Here is a 21,463-nt window from a genome sequence, read left to right on the forward strand (position 1 = left end):
CTGTTTCGGGCCGGTTTTGCGTGCGGGTGTTGGGGCCCTGCGCACACCCTGCCCTGGTCACAGCCCCGCCCCAGCTCCCTGCGCTCCCCGCACCCCTCGCTCAGCTCCGCGGGGATTTGTGCCTCCTCTGAAGGTGGCGAATGTCTGCAAAGCCAGTCGGGAAGCCAGAGAGCTGCAGCCCCCGGGCCCCGCCGCGGCTTCCCCGCCGTCACCCGGCACCTCCCGCCCGTCCCGCCCCGCAGCACCGCCCCCCGGCCAGCCCGGCCCGCTCCCCAGGCCGGCCCAGCCCCGCCCGGCCAACCCCCAAGAACGCCGCTGCCACCCGCCCTTCCCCGGCCCCACCAGCGCTGCCGGTGCAGCGCTCCCTGCTCGAGTTAAGGGCCGGTTCCGGCGGCACGGCGGGACTCGCGGTCTCCCGTCTCTCCCGGGGGGTGTGCGGGGGGGAATAACATGAAGATTTTTAGGGGCGAAAGCGCAGAAATCAGCGAGGGACGCTAATTTGGGTAAACTCGGTCGCCGGAATTCGAGAGCGACCGGAAGTCCTCCAAGGCCCCCGGCCCGGAAGTCCGCCAAGCCCACAGTAAAGATGGCGCCGCCAGGACCGGAACTTAGCCGCGACCACACTAAAGATGGCGGCCCCGGTCCGGAAGTTCGCCCCAGGCCACACTCAAGATGGCGCCGCCAGGACCGCAACTTAGCCGAGAGCACACTCAAGATGGCGGCGAGAGGACCCCTTGCCTCAGAGAGGCGTCTATCCTGTTGCCTGACCTCCGTCGCGACCCGGACCCCCGCCCCGCACCCGCAGCGCCGTCTCGCCGCGCCGCTTCCCGCTGTGGGGACAGGGCGGGGCGCTCGGCGGCGCCGGGCGCGGGCGGCAGGTTCGTGGGCGGCGGCAGGCACCGGCGGGGGCAGCCCCCTCTAGGCGCCGCGGCGCGCTGCGCATGCGCGAGGAGCGTAGGCACCCGCGGCGCGCTGCCCGCCCCGTTCCGCTCCGCTCCCGCTGGGTCCCGCCGTGCCTCGGAGATGCTGTGATGGTGTTTAGGGAATCCTGACTGTTTTTCCCCACTTTGGCAACGTGGTCAGTAAAAAGAGAAAAATAACAAGTCTACCCCGCTCGGTAGCTTTCAGCGCTCCGGATTTAATCTTGGCTCTCCAATGTTAAAACTGTGGGCGAGGGGCGGTGGCCGAGCAGGGCCGGACGGGGCCGGCCCGGGGGTCCCTTCCCGCAACCGCGGGACCCGCCCCCGCCCCACGCGGCCCCTCCCGGCGCGCCCCGCCCGTCGTCGGGGGCTGCGGCCGCTCCCGGCGCTGCCGAGGAGGGACCGGCCTGTGCTCGGGGCACGGGGGTTCGTTCCTTGTGTTCGAAGGCGGCAGCGGGAGCGGCGCTGCGGGGCGGGACGGGCGGGAGGTGCCGGGTGACGGCGGGGAAGCCGCGGCGGGGCCCGGGGGCTGCAGCTCTCTGGCTTCCCGACTGGCTTTGCAGACATTCGCCACCTTCAGAGGAGGCACAAATCCCCGCGGAGCTGAGCGAGGGGTGCGGGGAGCGCAGGGAGCTGGGGCGCGGCTGTGACCAGGGCAGGGTGTGCGCAGGGCCCCAACACCCGCACCCAAAACCGGCCCGAAACAGCCCCAAAGTCAATGGTCAGGCGCCCCTGGCTGGCGCCGGCCCCGCCCTCCGGCTCGCGCAGGCCCCGCCCCGCAACTCGCGCCAGCCCCTCCCTCCTGCTCGCGCTGGCCCCGCCTCCTAGCTCGTATCGCCCCCTCTCCCCTCCCCGCCTTTGGCGCGCGGGCCCTCCGCGCTCGCTCTGCGCACGCGCCACTCTGTGGTCAAGCGGCTTTCCCGGGGGCCGCGGAGGACGCCGCGGGACCGGCCGGACCTGGAGGTGTGAGGGTGGGAGGGCGCTGAGGGGCTCGGTTCGGCTCGGCTCGGTTCGGCTCGGCTCGGTTCGGCTTGGCTCGGTTCGGCTCGGCTCGGCTCGGCTCGGCTCACTGTGGAGCGCTGTGGGCCCGTTCCGTGAGGGGGCTCGTCGGTAAGTCCCCCTTCCTCGGGGAATGACCCGTCCTGCGGCTTCTGGAGGGCTGAGCTGAGCTCGGGACAAGGCTCGGATGGACAAAGGCAGCCTCCTGCTGCTGTTAGACCGCTATTGAACCCAAAAAGGGAGGTGTTTCACAGCACCATTGAAAGAGCCCCACGTGCTGGGATTTGGGTCTTCCCGGCGATCGCTCGGTGGGAGCTCTTTGGAGAGAGGGGATCAGGGCAGGTGTGCTGTCCCACACTCGGAGGGCAGGCGGCATCGCTTCCAGGTGTGCTCCCAGAGAGCCGCCGCCTCTCCGAGCCTGGGACAGGGGGAGCGGCGGGCGGAGGGAATCCCTCACCCCCCCGCGGGCGTGCGCTTGATTCGAGCTGCGTCATCCCTTGGGAGCTGCAGCCCGGGAACGTGAGTTTGCCAAGGCTGCGAACTCCTGGCGTCGCTGGGGACAGGACAAGGGAGCACGGGCGTGGAAAAGGGGGGGGGGCACGTGAGAAGGGGAAGTGTTTCGCTGTTACAGGGGACCCTGTTTTGTTGTGGGTATCGTTATAAGGGACCTGGTGCTCTACGTGCAGCGGTTTACCCTGGGAGTTGTTTCAAGAGCCCGGGTCCTTTAGGAGGGATGGGTTCCCGTGGGTGTTGTTACCAGGGGCCCGGTCCTGTACGTGCAGTGCGGGACTGTGGATGTTGTTACAAGGTAAACGGTTCTTCACGAGGGATGTTTTAGTTCCGTTTCCAAAAGGCTTTGAGGGGAGAGCTGAAGTACTCCCCGAAAGTCTCTGAGAAGGGCAGTTCGAGCAGTGCATCTGCAATTTTGGGGTTTAGGCCGTTGTTTTTACACTTCTGTCTTGTCACGCTTGTTGTAGCGTGTGCTTGCCGTGAAAAGGCACTCCGCCCTGAGGGTTCCATGCTTTGCTGTAACACTTTCTTCCATCTCCCAGCTGGTTCCCCCTGCTCTTTTTTTCTTGCCCCTTTCCCTCTCAGTTTCGCTGGCCTGTGCATTTTAAAACATTTAGCTACGTGTTTTTCTGGCCTCTTGAGAAAAATTAACGACTACCATAAGTAAGAAACTTTTTTTTTTTCTTTTTTCTTTTTTTTGGTGCTTTGGTGCAAGGAGTTAAAAATATTTTTAGAACACTGATTTTGACAGTGTGATGGGTGAGCAGTAGAACCACTGAGCAGCCTCCTTGTTCTCTGGTGCTTTTCCCTGTTTGTGCCGTAGTGAGATTATCACGAAATAATTTACCAGCACGGATCACACACCTCTGGTAGTGCTTGTGGGCTGAGGACACGTGTGCTGTGTGGTTCAGCTGTTGCTGTATCTCATGTACAATCCTCTTTCAGACTTCTACTTCAGGCATAAGTGACTTTTTTTTTTTTTTTTTTTAAGGATTAAATGTTAATAGAATCCCAGAATGCTTTGGTTTGGAAGGGACCTTAAAGATCAGCTCTTTCCAACCCCCTGCCATAGGCAGGGACACCTTCCACTAGACCAGCTTGTCTGTCTTCTGGTTGCCTCAGGTGGCAGTTCTGCCCTCCTGTCCTGCTTTGGTGGTTGTTTTTTTTTTAGTTGCCCATCAGTTTGTAGGTGGGGGTGTCACCCTGACCGACAGGGTGACAATGTGGTGCTCTCCTTGGCTCTCACAGCAGCAGCTTCAAGCTCTAGTTGCCAAAAAGCCCTGAAATAACCCAGTGGCCTGGGCTGCCTTTGTGCCCCTGGGTGAGCCAGTGGCTGTTGTGTGTAGCTGCAGCATTTACTGTAGGCTTCCCTAATTCCCATTTGCTTTGTGGGGTTTGTCTGTGGGAACCAATCAGCAAGGCAGGGCTCAGGAGGTGAGTTAGGGCAGGAGTAAAGGTGAGCACAAAGACAGGGATCCTTCTTAGGATGCTTCTCTGGGTTTGTAGCTGTGGTTTCAATGTTGCAGGGTTTTTGCTCAAGAGCTCAGTCTCCTCCTTTGTGTGCAGGGAGGCTCCTCTTGACCAGTATTTGCACAATTAGCTGCAGGGTAGCTACACATTGCACATCTTGCAAAGCTGCTTCGGACCACAGGGCCGATGTTTTCTCTCCTCTGGCTCTGTGGGTTCCTCTGCCTCCTCACCTCTGCCTTTGGAATGTCTGTTGCTCAGTTAAATAGCATTACCAGGTCAGGCGTGGGCTCGGGAGAAGTGATGGCACTTCTCCTGCAAATGATAAAAATGGGCACGTGTTGAGGGTAATGAATTTGGGGGGGCTGGAGGCAGTGCTTTCCTTTTCCCTTTGGGACTCTTGGTGAAGCAGGCTGAAAATTTTGGTGTCATGTCACAAGTCAAGGGAAGGTTGATAGGGAAAATAGAAATAAGAGTAGTTCCTTTAAAAATACTTTGTGTTTTCCACTGGTAAAAAAAAAAAAAAAAGAGGCCCCATCAGATAGTTTGTTTTGGGCTTCTTTTGGCTAAGAACAAAAAAATGGGATAATAAAACCTAGTGAATTGCAGAGTTTGAGAGACATCCACAGGCACAACATACCATTGTGACAGGGATGTCCCTGTGTTTCTATGGGATCTGAAATGAAGGGACTTGAGGCAGAGTTCTGTTTTATTTTCCCTGACAGAGGCAAATTGGAAATAACATTATTATTATTATTATTGACCATCTCTAAATGAGCTCATGGTTGTTTTTTCTTTCCAGTTTTGCCTTCTGCTGTCCCTTCCATTTGCAGTCCTGCTGCCCACCTTGAACAGGTGCCTTTGGTACTGCCCTGGTCACTGACGTGGTTTCTGTGGCTGCAGGGGGGGTTCCTGAGGGCCCTTCCAGCCCAAAGCATTCCGTGACTCGATGCTGAGCACTGTTTGGCCAGTGGAGCCTGCAGTGGCAGAGGGGCAGCGGGTGGCACGGGGAGGCTGTTCAGGGGGAGGGATCTGCTGTCTCTGCACCTCAGGCTCTGGTGCCGTACCCGGTGTCCCCAGGCTCAGGGTCTGGTGCCGTACCCGGTGTCACCAGGCTCAGGCTCTGGTGCCATACCCGGTGTCCCCAGGCTCAGGCTCTGGTGCCATACCCGGTGTCCCCAGGCTCAGGGTCTGGTGCTGTACCCGGTGTCCCCAGGCTCAGGCTCTGGTGCCGTACCCGGTGTCACCAGGCTCTGGTGCCGTACCCGGTGTCCCCAGCATGTGTTGCCCCCCCCAAGGCTCCGCATCCCGGCTGTGCCCCTGCTGAGCGGGAGAGCAGAACCTGGCTCTCGGTTCCATCAGCCAGAGGAGGGAATGAGCCCTGGTGCTGGCCACTGGGGGGACATTAGACTGGCGTTGCCATCTGCTCTCTTCCCTTTTGCGTGGGGTGGTTCTGCCTGGATCGGACAAGGTATAAAATGAAGCAGGAGGGGGAGCTCGTTTCCTTTCGGTGAGCTCCAGGCTTGAGACAGCTGCAGAGCAGCTTGTTTTCAAATATTCCTGCCAAGCACAGTCAGCTTGAACCTCCCTGGGCACCTCTGGATCCTTCTGTGCTGCTGCTCCTCTGCTCCTTTACCTGGGAGCTGTGGGCTCTGAAACACCCGTCTGCTGGATGGGTTTTTACCTGTACAAGATTTTTTTTCTTAGAAAAGCAGTCCAGTCCAATGAAAACATGTTCTGTTTACAAACCACCCAGAAGCAGATGTTTTGCTACACTAGTTAATGGGATACCTCGTGGAAGATGCCAGGAGATGAATTAGTTGGTTCAGCTGGAGAATTGTGCCAGTTGGTACCATGAGTGCTGTTGCACCCAAGCTGTCTGCTGTCAGCACAGAAAGGAAGGTGAGCTGCAGGGTTGTTATTGGCAAAGGGATGAAATAACCCTTATTGTTGATTGGGCCCTCTATCGTTCTTAAAAATGAATTAAACACTTCTGAGAGACAAAGTAAGTCTCGTATCACATTTATTTTTACAAATCTGCAACTCCAGCGTTTTGGGTTTAAAACTGCCTGAAACCTATCCTGAAAATGATACTCCACATCTTGCCTCTTCAGTCTGCTGCTCTTTATACCCGAGAGAGTAGATTTACTTGAGCCATCCTCCACAGAAACTGGCAGACTGAAATCACCTGAATTACAGAAACATTTTTACTTCCAAACCGGAATCTTAGCTCTGCCTTCGGTGGATTCTGTTTCATTAGTTTCTACTCAATATTTATGTAATGAGAAAAAGCAGACAAACAGTAAGTTAGTTGTTTCCCACTACTGGAGTGGGGGAGATTTTTTACATACTGATGTATTTCTGTTGTCCTCTTTTTTTCCCACTACAGTCTTGGCTTTTTCCTTCCTTTTTCAACGTCTGCTGCATTGGGTGTCGCAAGGGATCCTCACAAGGGATCTTGGGAGCTGGTGGTAATTCTGCTTTTTCTGAAGGTGTATCAAATTGTGGTGCTAAAATGGATATTTTTTCCCCGTGGCAAGCTTTCCCCCAAGGACTATCAATACATGTATTTATGTTGATTATGTAGCTAGACGTACTAAGAATTTCATTTTGAAAGCAAACACATGTAGTAGGAACCTGCTGTTCTGTTGCAGATCTGCAGCAGTGATAATTCTTGAGGAGTGGTGTCAGGGTTTGTAAAAGCAGAACAGGGGAACAGACAAATCAGCTCCAGTAGGTTGAGGACTGTCTCCTTATATTTACAGAACACTTAACCCAACAGTGAACCCAAAGCCTGTGGCGATAATTAATACCAATAATTGTACCTTTTGTTTCTCTAGGTCACTGGCAAGCGTGGGACAAGAACTGAACGATGACTTGCTGCGGGCCCAGGCGCAGAGAGAAGCAGCAAATCCTCCTGGGAGAGTTTCTGTGAGTACCTGCGAGATCGGGATCTTCTTAACAGGTTAAGAATGAATCTGAATGGCAAGACACAGGATTTTACAGGAAGACCTCGGGGGAACACGTGACAGAGGTTATTTGATGAGAGATTTCTTGAATATGTCCGAGAAATATGTTGATGTTAATTTTTTTTTATACGAGCAAAGCATCTGAAAACACTCTGCAGAAGCCTGTGAAAGGTAAGCGAGGAGCTGAAGGAAAGAAGGAAAACATTTAGGGGTGTGTTTTGGTGTCACGAGGAGTTGTAGATTTCAGTGGGTGCTTCCAACAGAGGGAGATGCAGCCGGAGCATTGAGAAGCTTTCTTTGGAACTCATTAGCAGGGGTGCTCTCGAAGTTTTCCTGCAGGGTGCTGAAGGGGGGCTGGAGTGTCGGGATAGCCCAGCAACGTCGCTGTGCGTACCCCATACGCGGTGTGGCCCCGTGCCCCTGGCAGAGCTGCCTGGGCACTCTGCCTGCAGTGCTGTGCTGCCAGGGGCACCCGGGATTGCTCCTGCCCCGTCTGCCGCTCCCCCTCGTGCGGCTGGGTGACTCGGGGGACTGTGTTGCTGAAGTTTCAGTTGCCACTTGGCAGTTTAGCTGGATCGATACCCTTCAGTTTAAAGGGAGGATTGTCCTATATTCTTGGCTTTTCAATAGCTTCAATTTTGTACTGGGAGGAGCGTCCTGGTCTTGCTGCTGCGTTCAGATAGAACAGTGCTCTTTGGTACCTTCTTCAAGGAGAAGCAGGAGCCTGGATTTCTCTCTCTTAGATGGCCTTCATGTTAAAGAAAAGTAGTAAAGGTGACTGCAAAGGCAGCGCTGGGTGCTCTGGAAGTCAGGAGTCACTGTGACTTTATTTCCTGGTTCTGCTTAGGAAATTGTTCAGGCTATGCTAAGGATTGTTTTGATATCCTTCGACTCTCCCGATTGAAGTAAAAGCATCGTTCCCCTCCCTCCCTTTCCTAGTTCCAGGGTCGGTATTTACTCTTTGATGGTGAGCTAATTAGCCTCTAGAACGTGCAGAGGAAATGAAGCGTGGTGCCCCAGCACATGTGAGCAAGCTTTGCCCTGAGCTTCAAACAGCTCCTGGTGTCTGCTGCCTGGCAGGTATCCTGGGGACTTGTGCGTCTTGGGATGGCTTGGGAAAAATACGGCTCAAAAGGTTAAACGTGTGGCAGAAATGGGGTAGGATGGAGCCGTGCCTTGGAAATGTAATAACCGTCGGCGATTGTATCCCCTGAGTGCCGCAGTTTCTTCCCCTTCTGGCCGCGGTTTTCTGAGCCCCCTCTAAAGGACCTGCAATCTCCTTGTTTAACAGATGGGGTCACTCCTGGGTTAGGGCAGAGCCCTTCCAGCCAGGGAGGGGCTGGCGATGCGTGCAAGAGGTGTTTCTGGTTGTTTATGGAGGGGCAGCAGGACTTAGTTTTTATAACCTGAAAAGGTTACTTTTTATAACCCTTCCTGATCCAAAAGATTTTTGGGGATAATTTTTTTCGTTTGTTCCCTTTCTCTGCTGCTCGGAGGCATGTCTGTAATACCTTGGGTTCCTCACTCCACTCCTGTGCTATGTCCTTGTAGTGCTGTCCCAGAGGATGTTGGAACAAGCAGTGGGAGCCAACCCAGCTGTGTTAAGCAGAGCTTGGGCTCTGAAAGCTCTAGTAAGGTTTTAGTGCTCTGCCTCGTGAATTAGTGGGGTGCTCTAAGACATTAGGGTAGATAAGGTAGGAGCTAGCCTACAAATGAAAGTAAAACATAAACAGTAAGTGTCCCACCAAAATGAAGACAGCCGGTCTCAGTTCCCAGGCTTCCCACAGTGCTGCCATTTCTAGGCCCCCAAAGCAGCCTCTGCTTAGGTATCAAAAGCTTTTGGAGCAGTGAGTTGTTACAAGCTGCTCAGTACATACCGAGAGATAATGAAGTGCACTGAGTGTGCAATTCCAACCTCAACTCTGATTCTCCTGCAGTTTGCTGGGTTACATACAGGAGACCCTGTAATATTTTCTTAATACACTTCAGTGTGAGAAGGCATTTCAACTGGTGATTCAGAACTTAAACTGTTGGCTGCAATCAAAAAGACACATGAAAGCCTTTTTTGTTTTTTTCTCTTGTGTACTTACTGAACCAACAGAGAGCGGGTATTCCCTATGGAACTGTGGGGTTTGTAATCTGGAGAGTGCCACCTGTGTCATCAGCAGGGCTTTCCTGCATGTACCCCCAGCTATCCTTTCTGTAAAATACCCAACACCAACAGCGGGAGCTGAGGTTGCTCCTGGCTTCCCTTTTCCCCTTGGCTTTTGCAGGCCCCTCGTGTGTCAGGTTGGTCTGGGAGGTTCATTCTCTAAAGCGAGCCTGCCGTGACAGATATTTCTTTATAAACTGGTTCTGTTCGAGAACTTGCTCCAGAAAAGTGTGTGTGAGGAATGAGCTGTACCAATTCCCCTGAGAGCCAGTGCGTGTCTCGTGAGCAGAAGAACTCGGCAGGCAGACGGGTCTCGACTTCTTTACACAGGTGTATGTTTACCCTGTCTAGCCCTCACCTCTGCTCTGGTATGCATTAAATATTACTTGTTTATTTAAGGTGATAAAGGGCCCCGTGGGTCCTTGGTGTTGACAAAAGCCTTAGGAAGTTATGCAATACTCAGGAACTCCTTTTTGTGTCCCACAGCAAGTCTCTGAGGCTGATCTTCTGGGAGGGCCTTGGTGTGTTGGGGCAGAGAGGAAGACCACAGCCAGCCTGATATGTCTGAGGACCCTGCAAGCTTGGACACGGCTTTCATGGTGATTGGAGCAAGTTCTAGTTGTGTTCTCACAGGTATCAGTGCAGGCATCCAAAGCATTTAGGCACTTCCAATAAGTAGGTGGAATCTGTTGGTGAAAGTTAAAGACCTTGGTAAGCTGAGGGTTCATCCTTTCTACCTTGTTCCACTGAGGGTGGGCGGGGAAGGCACTGGTTACACTTACTCCTTTGGAGCCTTTCACAGCAGCTGCTGCAGGTGGCTTGAGAAAACTTTCCAATAGAGCCTTCACATGTGTGGAAAACTGGATGAAGCTTAAGGTTGAGTTATATGTGACCAACAGTGTCCTGCTGACATGTTGGTTTCTTTCCCCTTTACTGTTTCCCAACATCTCTGAAAGGTTCCCTTTCAAGAAAAGGAGGGTAGAATAACAGTTAATGACCAGTTAATATAATTATTAAATTATTAAATGACCAGTTAACATAATTATTGCTCCCCTTCCTCCCCATGATCCATCTCTGTAAGTCATAGTCATGGTGTCATGCCTGGAAATGGCAGGATTCTCTGTAGTGCATGTTCCCCAGGAACAGGCTGCAAAAACTGGGACTCTGTGTCAGAGAGTACATGGACAAGGAGGAGAAATGGAGAGCATCTTTTATTTCTTCGTTCTTTGCTGTAATTAATCGGAAATGAAGTGAAAGTTAGGAAAGCTGAGTACACTTCATGGAATGTATGAACTGTATCATTCCAGTGATGTACCAGCTGTGAATAACTTCCAGTTACTTGCACCGTGAAGAAAAATGAAAGCTCAGTGTCCTTCCCACCTCCAGAAGAACTCTGGTTTTTAGTCTGAAAGATTTCAAAGCGAGTCTTCAGACCTTACCAGCTGTCAGGAACTGGCTGTCAGTGCTGACAGCAGTCAGTGACGTTGCAGGCTCCATTCACGTGCAGTGGGATTTTGGCCCTGCAGGAGTCAGTTGGGAAGCTGCTGTTTCAGTGGGATGTGTGATACGCTTGTGAGCATGGCGTGAACTAAAAAGGATTGTTTGATGTAGTTCATGCTGCTGGTGTGAGCGGGGGTGCTCTTGCTGTGGAACAGAAATGCCCCAACACGTTGTATCAGGGCCAGCTGAGGCAGGAGATGGAAGCTAGGTCTATAAATCATAGAATGGAACTGTAGAATAGTTGGGGTTGGAGGGGACCTTTAAAGGTCGTGAGTCCAACCCCCCTGCCGTGAGAAGGGACACCTTGTCTAGCGTTTCTTACAGTCTTTCTGAACTGTTATTCTTTCCCGTGCATGGTAACAAAAGAGAGAAATCCCAGCCCTTCAGATCTGGTTTGCAAGAATGATTAATTGCATCTCTTTGCAGCACTAAATGTGCTTCTGGACTAGGAGCTGAACTACGTGCAGGTTTTGGTCCTTGAAGGATGTTTAGGTGGCCATAGAGCACATCCTGGCTTCCCAAGAGAAGTCAGAGGTGTTTCATTGGCTTCTGGGATAGCTCAGTGGAATTGAGCTCGATTCCTGAGGACTTGAGAGCGCACAGAAGGTGGGGCCACAGTTGGGATATAAGAAGACATAAAGCAAAACCCAGAAAAATTGGAGCTTCAAAAGCATTAGACAAATGAATTTTGTAAGTCTAGTAGATGACACATTGCATCAGGGACCGCAGATTGAACTGAGCAAGAGACCTAAGGTGTTGCCAGAAGAAATCCCCCACAATGGGGATAATGGGCCCGAGAACATTGTGCTGTGTGTGGTTGCACTGGGCTGCAGCAGCAGCAGCCCACAGCAGCGGGCCTGTACCTGAGGGTATGGTCCAGTACCCTCCCAGCAGCAGGTGCAGCCGTGCAGCTCCTGGCTTGGTCACACACAGAACCAAGGGAATGCCTCACCAGGTGCTGGCAGTCAGCAACGCGCGCAAGGTTCACACAGGAGCAGGGTGAGGGTGGCAACCCCAGAGCCAGGCTCTGACCACGAGCCTGCAGGGACTGCATGGGCTCAGCTCCTCACCTCCCCTCTCTGCCCCTGCCAACCTGTGGGGCACGGGTGTCTGGAGACTCTCAAGAGGCTCCCATACCCCACTGTCAGTGTGAGATGGGGCAGTGGGTGGCACAGGGGCGGACCGGGTCTGGCCCGTGCTGCTGGGATGATGCACAATGGCTCAGTTGGCCCCGACGCACCCAAAGGCCTCGCCCTGTTTGGAAATGTTTGCTTTAACAAGCTGAGCTGCCAGGGTGGAGAGCAGAGCACAGGAACCCTGATGGGAATGCCCCGGTGTCTGTGGCCTCCCCTGCCAGCTCTCCAGGTGTATCCCTGTGTAACAGAGCCATGCTACATTGCTTTGCAGTTGGTTTACAAACCAGGGGGGTGTGAGGAGTTTAGCTAAATCTGCAGACCTGGCCAGTACATTTCCTAATCGCCATTTCAGGCAGCTCCTAAAAACGTGTATTTGCAAGGTATTTTCTGAATGAACGTGTAGCATCCATACCTAGAAGGGGAGTAAATGTCAGCTGCCTTGTGGCTGTTGCATGTGGAAAGCAAACCAGGTGGGAGAGGGAGTACTGGCACTCCTAAACTGCAAAGGAAACAGACATCCAGTAGCTCTGAAGTGAACCAGAAGCCTGAGCTGATAGTCACTGCTTTGGTTATCACTTAGGAATGTGTTTGTTGCGTTCCCCATGAATTACTACTCATGATAACGAACATTATCGTGCTTGTGACAGTCTCTTCTAATAAACGCTGCTGTATGCAGCTGACCAAAGGAGAGCAGCATTAACAGAGTGTTTGTAACACTCTGTGCAGTTTAGTAGCAAAATAAAGCAGAAGAAAAGGAGACGTTATCTTATGAAAATACTGATTTCCTCCTGAAGTTGGCAGAGAAGCTGCAATGCAAACCTAGCAGAAACACATGAATAGATGCATTGCTGTGAACTGGAGGTCTGTGCTGGTGTCAGCTGGGTCTGCACACTCAGAGGAGTGGTTGGCAGCTTTCTTGGTCTGTGAATAATCATCATTTTGTGGGTTCACTTCACCCCTTCCTTGTTTTTTTGTGATTTCTATTTGAACTGTCAGATTAGCTGATGTGCAAGGGCTGCGGAGGACTCTTGCTTCCCTTTGTGTGAAGTCTACATAACACCTCTCTTCAAGTGTGTCAAAACACTTGGCTTTTATTGCTGGTAGGTTTGTTACCCGCCCCTTGTGCTTATCTTCGTGTGGAGCAGTGCTGTGGAATCGGTCTGTAATCAGGTTGGCCGAGGGGATTCCACATCTTACTGGAAGAACTCAATGTAGCTCGTGCAGGTCTCGGCTAAATTGCAGCAACGTGGGTTGTTGTTCAGACTAATCCCAAAAAAAGGTGAGATGGAAATGGTCTCTGTGACACTAGTCTGCTGCACCTGAAATGGGACAGAGCAAGGGAAATTTTGGTCTCTGGAGAGATTTCTCTGTGTGTTCAGCCTTTTATGTGGCCAGTATTTGTGGAATTTAGCCCCAGCACGCTCTCAGTTGTAGGTGCTGGTAGGAAGACAAAGCCAAATAAAAAGTTGGCTGGACTGACCTTTTCCTGAGGATTGCAGTTGTCTAGAAACCTTACCTCTTTGTCATTCTGTCCTGCCTGCTTTTTCCCCCGTCTTCTTTGACTCTGCTAGATATATGTCCTTTTGGAATTGCTGAAGCCCAACAGTGTCCATCCTTCCTGCTGCTGCTTTGCCCGTGAGCTGGTGCTGAGTCAGCACCCTGGCACGTGCTGGTGGTGCCGTTCCTGGCAGGCTGGCCTGGGGCTCCTGCCCAGGTGTCCGATGCAGGTGAGCAATCCCAGAGTTAAAAACAAGGCCGAGTTAGTTCTCTTGAGTCACTCAGTAGGAAGTTAAATGCTGTTCGGAAGCGTGGCTTGGGTGAATCGGGGCATACTAGTCCTGACCTGCCTGATTTGCAGTGTGTTTGCACAGAGAAGAGTTCCGTAAGTAGAGGAGAATGAGCACTAGTACCTCCTATGAGTGTATCCAACCAGTAGGTCCAGTAGTTTGGGGTTGTTTGCCCAAAGCAAGCTCAAGGCAATGCTCAGTGTGTCTGTTCCTGCTCTGTGGGACTCACTGATGCAGGATTGGACAGCTGCTGTTAGCAAGAGCTCATCAGGAGATGGCTCCCAAGTACCTGAGAAGGATGTGTGGCAGAGAGGGATTTTCCAAGAGCTGGCCAGCACCCTCAGTGCCAGGTGCAGAGCGTACTGGTAGGGAGGGGCACACACACTTTGAGCACAACATGCACAGTTTGAGAGCACTGTTGGGCAAATCACCTTTCCTAAAGTCTGTCCTGCCTAGAGAAGCTCAGTGTTCAGCTGCTTTACATCAGCTACCAGGCCCTACGCCGTATATTGGATTGCTGTCCCATTTCTCATCTCGAGTGCCCAAAGTTGACCCACAGGATGCATTTCTAGTGTTTGGTTTCCAAATGAGATAGGCCAAGTTTACACTCAGGAGATGTTCTACGGCCCTTGATGGCACCTCCAGGAGAGCTGCCCCTAAAGAGCACCTGTCACTTGCAGTGAAAATTTGCGAACTTTAGTGTAGTGATAGTAATAACAATCACAAACATAAACATGGGAACTGCTTTGGGTTTATGGCTGCACATTGTGTTTTGGCAAAATAAAATACACTTGGTGCTGCTTTCTGGAAAATAGCTGTTGTATAGGCCTTTGCTGTTAGCAGAAGAAAATCAAGTACAATATAAGACTTAAACTTTTATAAAATAAACCTTATAACTCAGGGTAGGTTTGCTGAGACTGGTGTATGTAAAAGACATTTTCTGGCCTCCTTAGAATGACAACCTGTCTTCCATCACCCAGAACCCAGCTGGAAAAACTATCCCTCCCTTTGATTTAACTCCCAGGGATGTTGTTTTTCTTTTCAGCTTTTTTCCCCTCAGAATCTATCCATTAACTGCAAAGCATCGAAGTTTACTTTTTATGGAAAATGTCTATGAACAATGTAGAAGGGATGAAACTTAAGTACAGCAAAAGATCACTGGATATTCTCTGAATAGTAACATTTTCCAAGGTGTGTGGAATGCGTCTGGTTTGAGTGGAGCAAAGCTTTGCACACTGAAGTGCAAATTCCGAGAAGTGTGTGTAGGTGTGAGCACGGCCGCTCTGTGTGTGGCTGGCGGGGTGTGTGTGCTCACAGATGGCAGGGGAGGGAGCATCCCGGGGGTTTGGAGGGAGGGGATGTGCCCTAAGGAGGTTACCCTCTCCTCTGGCTGCCTGGAGCCCTTATCTCCTGGAAAACTCTGCTGTCCCTTTGACCAAAGCTGAGCCAGAGCGTGCTATGATGAAAGCTTGCTGCCTTCGAGTGTGACAGCTGAAACCTTGTGAGCAAGGAAAGGACTGGAGTGGAACAAGGCTTCTGCTACAGGTATTCAGAGTTATGCAAATGCCAAGGGAAAGGACCCATCTGAGCTGGACAGGGTCTCCTCCAGAGTGGGCTCCTGCCCCCTTGGTGGGGCTGGCACTGGGCACTGCAGTGAGCCTGGTTCTTGAGCAGGACTGTGTAGCACGGGGGACTTACAGAACGTGTCGGCTTCTGTTCTCGTGTCACTGCAGTTAATCCAGCTTCATTTCACGACATTTCTCCCTTGCCTTCTGTAGGCTGAAGTGTGGTCTTTATAAAAAATTAAACCATTTGATCTTTGCACATCATTAGGTGTTTGCTACCCCTCCCTTTGTAAGGTGAGCACTGTCTCCCTTTTTTGTTTGCTGTGGTGATGTCATTGACTGACTGACTGATGCTGAGGACGTGACAAATGAACAATATCGCAGGCTTTGGAGTTCATTATGTGGGGAGATATAGTCAGGCATATTGATTCTTCCTTTCTTACATTTCCTTTTTCAGTAGTTCAGAGCAAGTTTCTGCTTGTGGAATGATTCTGTTCGTTCCTTAGAACGATCATTTACTCAGAACCTAAAAGCTGAGCAAACTGCAGAGGGAAATGATTACAACACGGAACAAAGGTTTTCTGTTGGGTGATGTCAGTACTTCACTCAGTGGATAAGAAATGGTGAATCTGTCTGTGATTTGACCCAGCTCACGGACTTGCCAGGAGGAGTAACCAGGCACTGTAACATGTGTGGGCTCTTGGGGTTGTGAACGTAGAACGTGCGATAAGAGTATAGGCTGTGGCTTCAGGCTGTGTCTCCTGTCTCTTTGAGAAGACCAGCAGAGGACTGGCTCCTGCCTGGGCTGCCCAGCCAGCCTGTGTGGTGTGGCACCGTGGCAGGAGCGGGCCCGTGCTGGGGTAGGCAGTGGCCCGACCAGCATGGCCGTGGTTCCTGCAGGGCAGTCGGGTGGCAGCAGGAGTGGGTTGGGGGAAATCAGAGTGGTCTGTAGGTGAGAGAGAAGGCAGGGGGATGTAGCAGAACTGACTGATGTTTGTGTGAGAAGTGCAGCAGGAAGGTAAAACACCTGTTGGAAGACTTGCAGGTTGTTTGTTTCCTGGTAGAGGGATGGGTTCTGTGATGAAACTGCTCTTTGGAGCTACAAGTGAGGGTTGTGACATGGGTACAGCAGTGGCACCACAGGGTCCATGCAGCATTAGGAGATCTCAGAAAAGATGGATTCTAATTGGGAGACAGGTCATAGTCTTACCTAAATAACGGGGAATTAAAGTGGTCTTGTGCTCTCCAAGACAGAAACAACACAGTAGACATCAGGAGAAAAAAAAAATGGACACTTTCCTGCTTTTTAATCATCTAATCCAGCTGGAAACGTTAAACAGCCATTGTCAGCAGTTGGTACTGGACACGGTGCAATGTGCAGTAACAACTGGGATTGAGAGACAAGCACTTCCCTTCCTGGGCCTTTGGAAGCGATGACTGTGAGTGCCCCTCTGTTTCCTCAAGTGCCACAGAAGGGCTGCTCTTGTTTCTGCTTTGTGGGCCCAGAATGCTCAGCGTTGAGCAGACCTTGCTCCCCAGAGGTGATAACCTGGTCAGTCATGCAGCTGAAATATTAAGATTAAAGAAAAAATGAAGAGAAATTCCCAACACTGTTGTGTTTCAGGCTCATGGAGACTTACACTGCCCAACCATTTGCCCTTGATGTGGGCACCAAAGGCAGGAGGGAAGGTGGGTGAGCACCTGCTAAATCTTGTGGGGTACCTTTAGAAACAGAGAGAGGCTCCAAAGTCAGTTAAGTCAATTGGAATGTTTTTCTTTATTTTCATGGATGAGAATATATTTGAGCCATTAGGTTCTGAGGTAAAGCTGGAGATTAACCAAGATGCGCTAGAGGCACCCCGGGCCTCAGTCGGACCATCATTTAGAGATAAAATTATGTTTGGAACTAGGACTGTGTGTGGCAGTAATGGAGCAGTGACAAGAGGGGGCAGGAACACTCCACAGAGTTCAGGGCTGCAGTGGAGCTTCTCCTGATGCAGGGGAGTGGAACAGCCTTGAGCCAGAGAGGAGACAATCCAGGGCGTGACAAACGTTGTGACAGGACTTGCTTTGCCATCAGCTTCGGATACTTGGGCAGTGCATGTGATTTAAATGCGTTGTGTTCTCCTCATCAGGCTTGTAGCAGCCTCTGACTGCATCTTTGTGCAGCTGGAGACTGGACAAGAAACCAGGTTGTTCAGAAGTTCAGAACTTCTGAACTTGAGTGGATTTTCTGCTCTTCTGCAGGTTATGGAGGAGCTGCTCACATCAGCAGTAGCTGACATTTAAAAAAAAAAAGTCAAACTTTTTTCCTGAGTTTGCCTGGCATCCCCTGCCAGCACAGCGGGCTGTGTGCTCAGTGTACACTTGGTCCTGTTGCAGTGATCCTGCAGCTTAGCCTGCTCACTAAGCCAAAGAAAGGGGAAAACCGTGGAGTTCAGCCAGCCCCGACCCACTGTCGTGTGCCACAGAATGTGTTCCCATACATGTAGCTTTTTCTACCAGTTCACAGGATGGACTCCTCCAGGCTCTGGGAGTTTGTTCACACAAACCGTGGTGCTGGTAACGCCAGGGCTGTGAGTTCCATCCCCATAGGGACCATTCACCTAAGAGCTGGACCTGAGGGTCTGGGGGGGTCCCTTCTGACTCAGAATATTCTGTGATTCTGTGGGTTTTACATAACAGAGTGGCATTAATGGAATGGAAAATGTCATCGTAGCAGAACAGCAGGCCGCAGGATTTCTTCAGCTTGCATTTTATACACGTTCCCGTGTATGGAGTAGTGTGTAGTGTGAGTTAACAGATATTAAAGTGCAGCATTCTCACAGACAGTTTTGCATACTCAACAGTGGATGGTGGCAGGCTGTTTGCACACCTTTCCTGGTGTGTGGGGATGGGAGCACATGCCTGTGAACAGGGTTCTTTGCTTACCACACTGCTGGGATTTAAGCCCAGCCAGCAGCCAGGAATTTACTGTAGGAAAAAGGAAAATTCAAGGGAAGAACTCCTGACCCCATATGTTGTTTTCTGTCTGTTGGAACCTTTCTCCAGTGTGGGGTGTGCCAGTTCCCAGTAAGCTGTGTACGGGTATGGCAGTGCCAGCCTGGCCTTGTAAACCTCAGAGAGCTCGGCAGGTGAAATAAAACACCAAAGAGAGTCTGAGGGGGAACAATGAAGGAAGTGGGGAGGGAGGGACTGTGCTAACACAATGTTAATGCATAACTCCACATTCTTGGGAGAGTTTTGCTGAAACACTGACTTTTAAAGAAAATATTTGGGGATCGTTATTACAGGAAATAAATTTCATGGTGTTTTTAAGTTGTATCTATAAAAAGATAGAAAGGATACTGAGTAGACAGTCCTGGTCTGGTGAGCGGGCCCTGCAGCTGTGTTGGCTTCACAAATGTTTTGCATGTGCTGTTCTTAAAGAGAAAAAAGAACAAAAGGGGGAGAAAGCCCAACACAAAACTCTTTAGTCCCCTCATCTTCCAAACCTTGGGAATTTTTTCCTTTTTTCTGCATGTAATAATTGTACCAATTATGGTTTGCATTTTTTCCGTTAAATGTTTGAAGTAATTAGTGGAGACTCGAACTCCAAGAAGCAGCTGTTGAGAGAACGAGGTATAAAAAGGGCTCGAGAGCGTTTGTGAACTGAGACTGCGGTTGTGTAAATCTCAGCTTCCGGCTGTGTGAGCACGGGAGCCCAGGAGAGGGGACTGGCAGGCTCTCTGCTGCGCTGCACACAAGGGCTCCTTTCTGGGGGAAGGCAAGGCCACGCTTGGCAGTTTGCTCGCGAGCGTGAAATCCCGTCACGGCTGCGTGCACTTGCCGCTTCTATTTTGGTGTGCGAGTCAAGTGGCTGGAAGTTTGTGTCTTTAATGATTTCCTCTTGTTTGCTCCAACGAACAGCTGCACCGCGCTGTCCCAACACCAGTGCGAGTGTTTACTGGCCCGTGCTCTGCAGAGATGAAAAGGGAGACGTTTAATCTAATCTCCTTGGATGTCTCGGTGTTGGCACTTGGAAGTTTTCTTTTGCAGTCTTTGGGCAAGTGCAGAACGAATTAATGTTGCAGTTTGACACCGACTGTGCTTCGAGTGTGATTGCTGCCAGGAGCTCCTGGGGCATACCTTGAAAAGCTCTTGGCCACAGGCTATAGTAAGAAAAAAAGAATTGTTGTTCAGAATTGCATTTAGGCATCAGTCTGAGCAGATCTGAAGAAACTCAGGTGTGAGAGTTCAGTGCTGAACCTCTTTAACCTGTTGCCAACCAGGGCTTTAGAGCAGAACATCAGCTTCATGATGAAACACGTGAAGACTAGACCCGAAGGTTTTGTTAGGTCGGCTTTGATACCTTAAGCGCACGTTGAGGCATGAGGGATGCTGAGGTGGGAGCTGAAGTGAGTTCACAACATGGCATAGGGGCCCAAGTCCAGCTTGTGTCAGCCTGAGATGTGAGCCAACCTATGGACCGCCAGTCAGGTTCCCGAGAGTTGTGGTAAGGAAGTCCTCCTCATCTGATCCGTTACTTTGTGCTTGGGGTGCTCACTGGAAGGACTTCAGGCTGTGAGGAGGTGTCTCTGTGCTAGAAATGTGCTGTCATAGCTCTCTTGTGAGAAATACAGTTGGAATTTAGGGAAATCTACTGGGCAGCAGCCTCTCAAAGGGTTGGAGAAATGTATGGAAACAGACATTATTGACAAGACTAACTCAATGCCTTAATAGGCAGCTAAATGTGTGTATATATACAAATATATGTATAAAATATGAATAAACAAATGTATAAATATATGCATATATAGTTATTCATACCGACATATATTTATACATTTCCTGTATGTTCCTGTATATTATAGGGGTGAGCTGGGGGGACGGCAGCAAAGCAGTTGTGTTGGCTCACGTGGTACATGTGGGGGCTCAGAAGTAGAAACGAGGTCTCCCTAACACCAAGGTGTATGCTTTTAACAGTAAAACAATTGGCTTTCCCCATCCAAATCCCCAAGTGCTGTTTTGGAAAAATCTCTAGAGGAGCAGCCTTTCATTTGAGATGCAGTTTGTGTGGCAGGCACTCGAAGTCAGGTGCAGCAGATGAAGATGGAGATGGCTGGTGCACACCCCTCAGATAGGCCACATGCTGCAAGCGGGGGGTTTTGACAGGTGCATTTTTCCCTACAGATGGCATTTAGCTCATCAGACTTCAGTTAAATTTGAAGGATCTGAGGTAGGATTCCAGGGCTCCCACCCATTAGCCACCCAGCCCACAGCATCCACGTTGAAAATGGTGTGATGGGAAATGTGAGCGGGCGCTCAGGAATCGAACCGGTGCTGGCTGTGCTGCAGCGCTGCGTTCGTGATGTCACACCACACACAGCTGATAAGGGAAGACGTGATGCTGCTGGGTAAGTTCTTGTGCGCAGGGACTCTGCAGGTCACGTGGAGAGCTCTGATTTTTATTTAATAACCGAGGTATGCAGGTGCTAATTTGAACCAGATGTACGTCAGGCCAAAGCTTGTTACACCACGGTGAAATGATGGCCTTGCGTTTCTGGGACTGGAAGGAGGTTTTGGATCAGTCTTCATTTACTGGAGCATTTAAGCAGCTATGTATTCTTGTGCTTGAATTCCTTGTTTCAGTTTTGCTCAAAGAATTACTTTCCTCTATTTCCTTCCTCTGTTAGAAGCCCCGTTGATACTGTGGCGCTTGAGGATGTGCTTTTGCTGTTTCTGTGCAGTGTAATAGCAAGACCTGCTCTGATGCTTGCACAGAATATTGTCGATCCCTTTTCAGTTCTCAGCTGGGAGTCTGTTATGAGGCCCAGAATCACTAAAAATAGCAAGGTTGCTTTCCAACGTGAGTCTGACTCGCTCAATTCAGCCGAGTAATACAGTTTGGAACTGAGCTGCTGATAGTTCATTTAGCCCAATCCTGGGTGTATGCGTAGGACTTGTTTAAATTATTTGTGATTTTGCTGTGTGGAAAGCAGTTTCACCAGGAGAAAGCATGGGGATGCTGTAACCCAAGTGCCCTTTTTGTTCTTGTTCAGTGAAAAAGATCCATTTTGTGGAAGCTGTCGTTTCTGCAGGCAAAAGGAAGTGTTTTTCATAGGAGGAATCTCTAGTTTTATTTCTGTCCCACGTGCTCGGTGTGGTGGTTGAAAAAGCTAAAAGCTGACTGATGAAGTGAGAGCTGGCAATGCAAGTGCTTTTAATTAGCTCATGTAGGGCAATGCACTTAATGGAGACAGGATATGTGTCCAGCTTGATGGAGTGGTGTTTACCCAAACCATCAATGGGAGGGTGTTTCAGCTTGTGATTTACTGCTGCTCAGGTATCCAGATGTGGAGCAAGTGCCTTCCACCCGGGCCGGTAGAGCTGTGGAGCTGGAACATCCACTCCTTGAGTTCTGCCAGCTCCATTGCTTTCTTGATCTGAATCATTTTTTGCCCTCAACGCTCTAGAGT

The 21,463-nt window shown here is 50.8% G+C and overlaps 1 long non-coding RNA gene across 1 annotated transcript; it reads left to right on the forward strand.

Moving 5' to 3' along the window:
* Positions 1–1,745: 1,745 nt before the first annotated feature.
* LOC116785724 lies at positions 1,746–17,437 on the forward strand. Its single transcript, XR_004356670.1, has 3 exons — positions 1,746–1,883; positions 6,737–6,831; positions 17,427–17,437. It is a non-coding gene; the product is annotated as an uncharacterized LOC116785724 (long non-coding RNA).
* Positions 17,438–21,463: the final 4,026 nt, after the last annotated feature.

The sequence above is a fragment of the Chiroxiphia lanceolata genome, chromosome 4 (genome assembly GCF_009829145.1).
Source record: "Chiroxiphia lanceolata isolate bChiLan1 chromosome 4, bChiLan1.pri, whole genome shotgun sequence".
NCBI classification, from domain to species: Eukaryota; Metazoa; Chordata; class Aves; order Passeriformes; family Pipridae; genus Chiroxiphia; species Chiroxiphia lanceolata.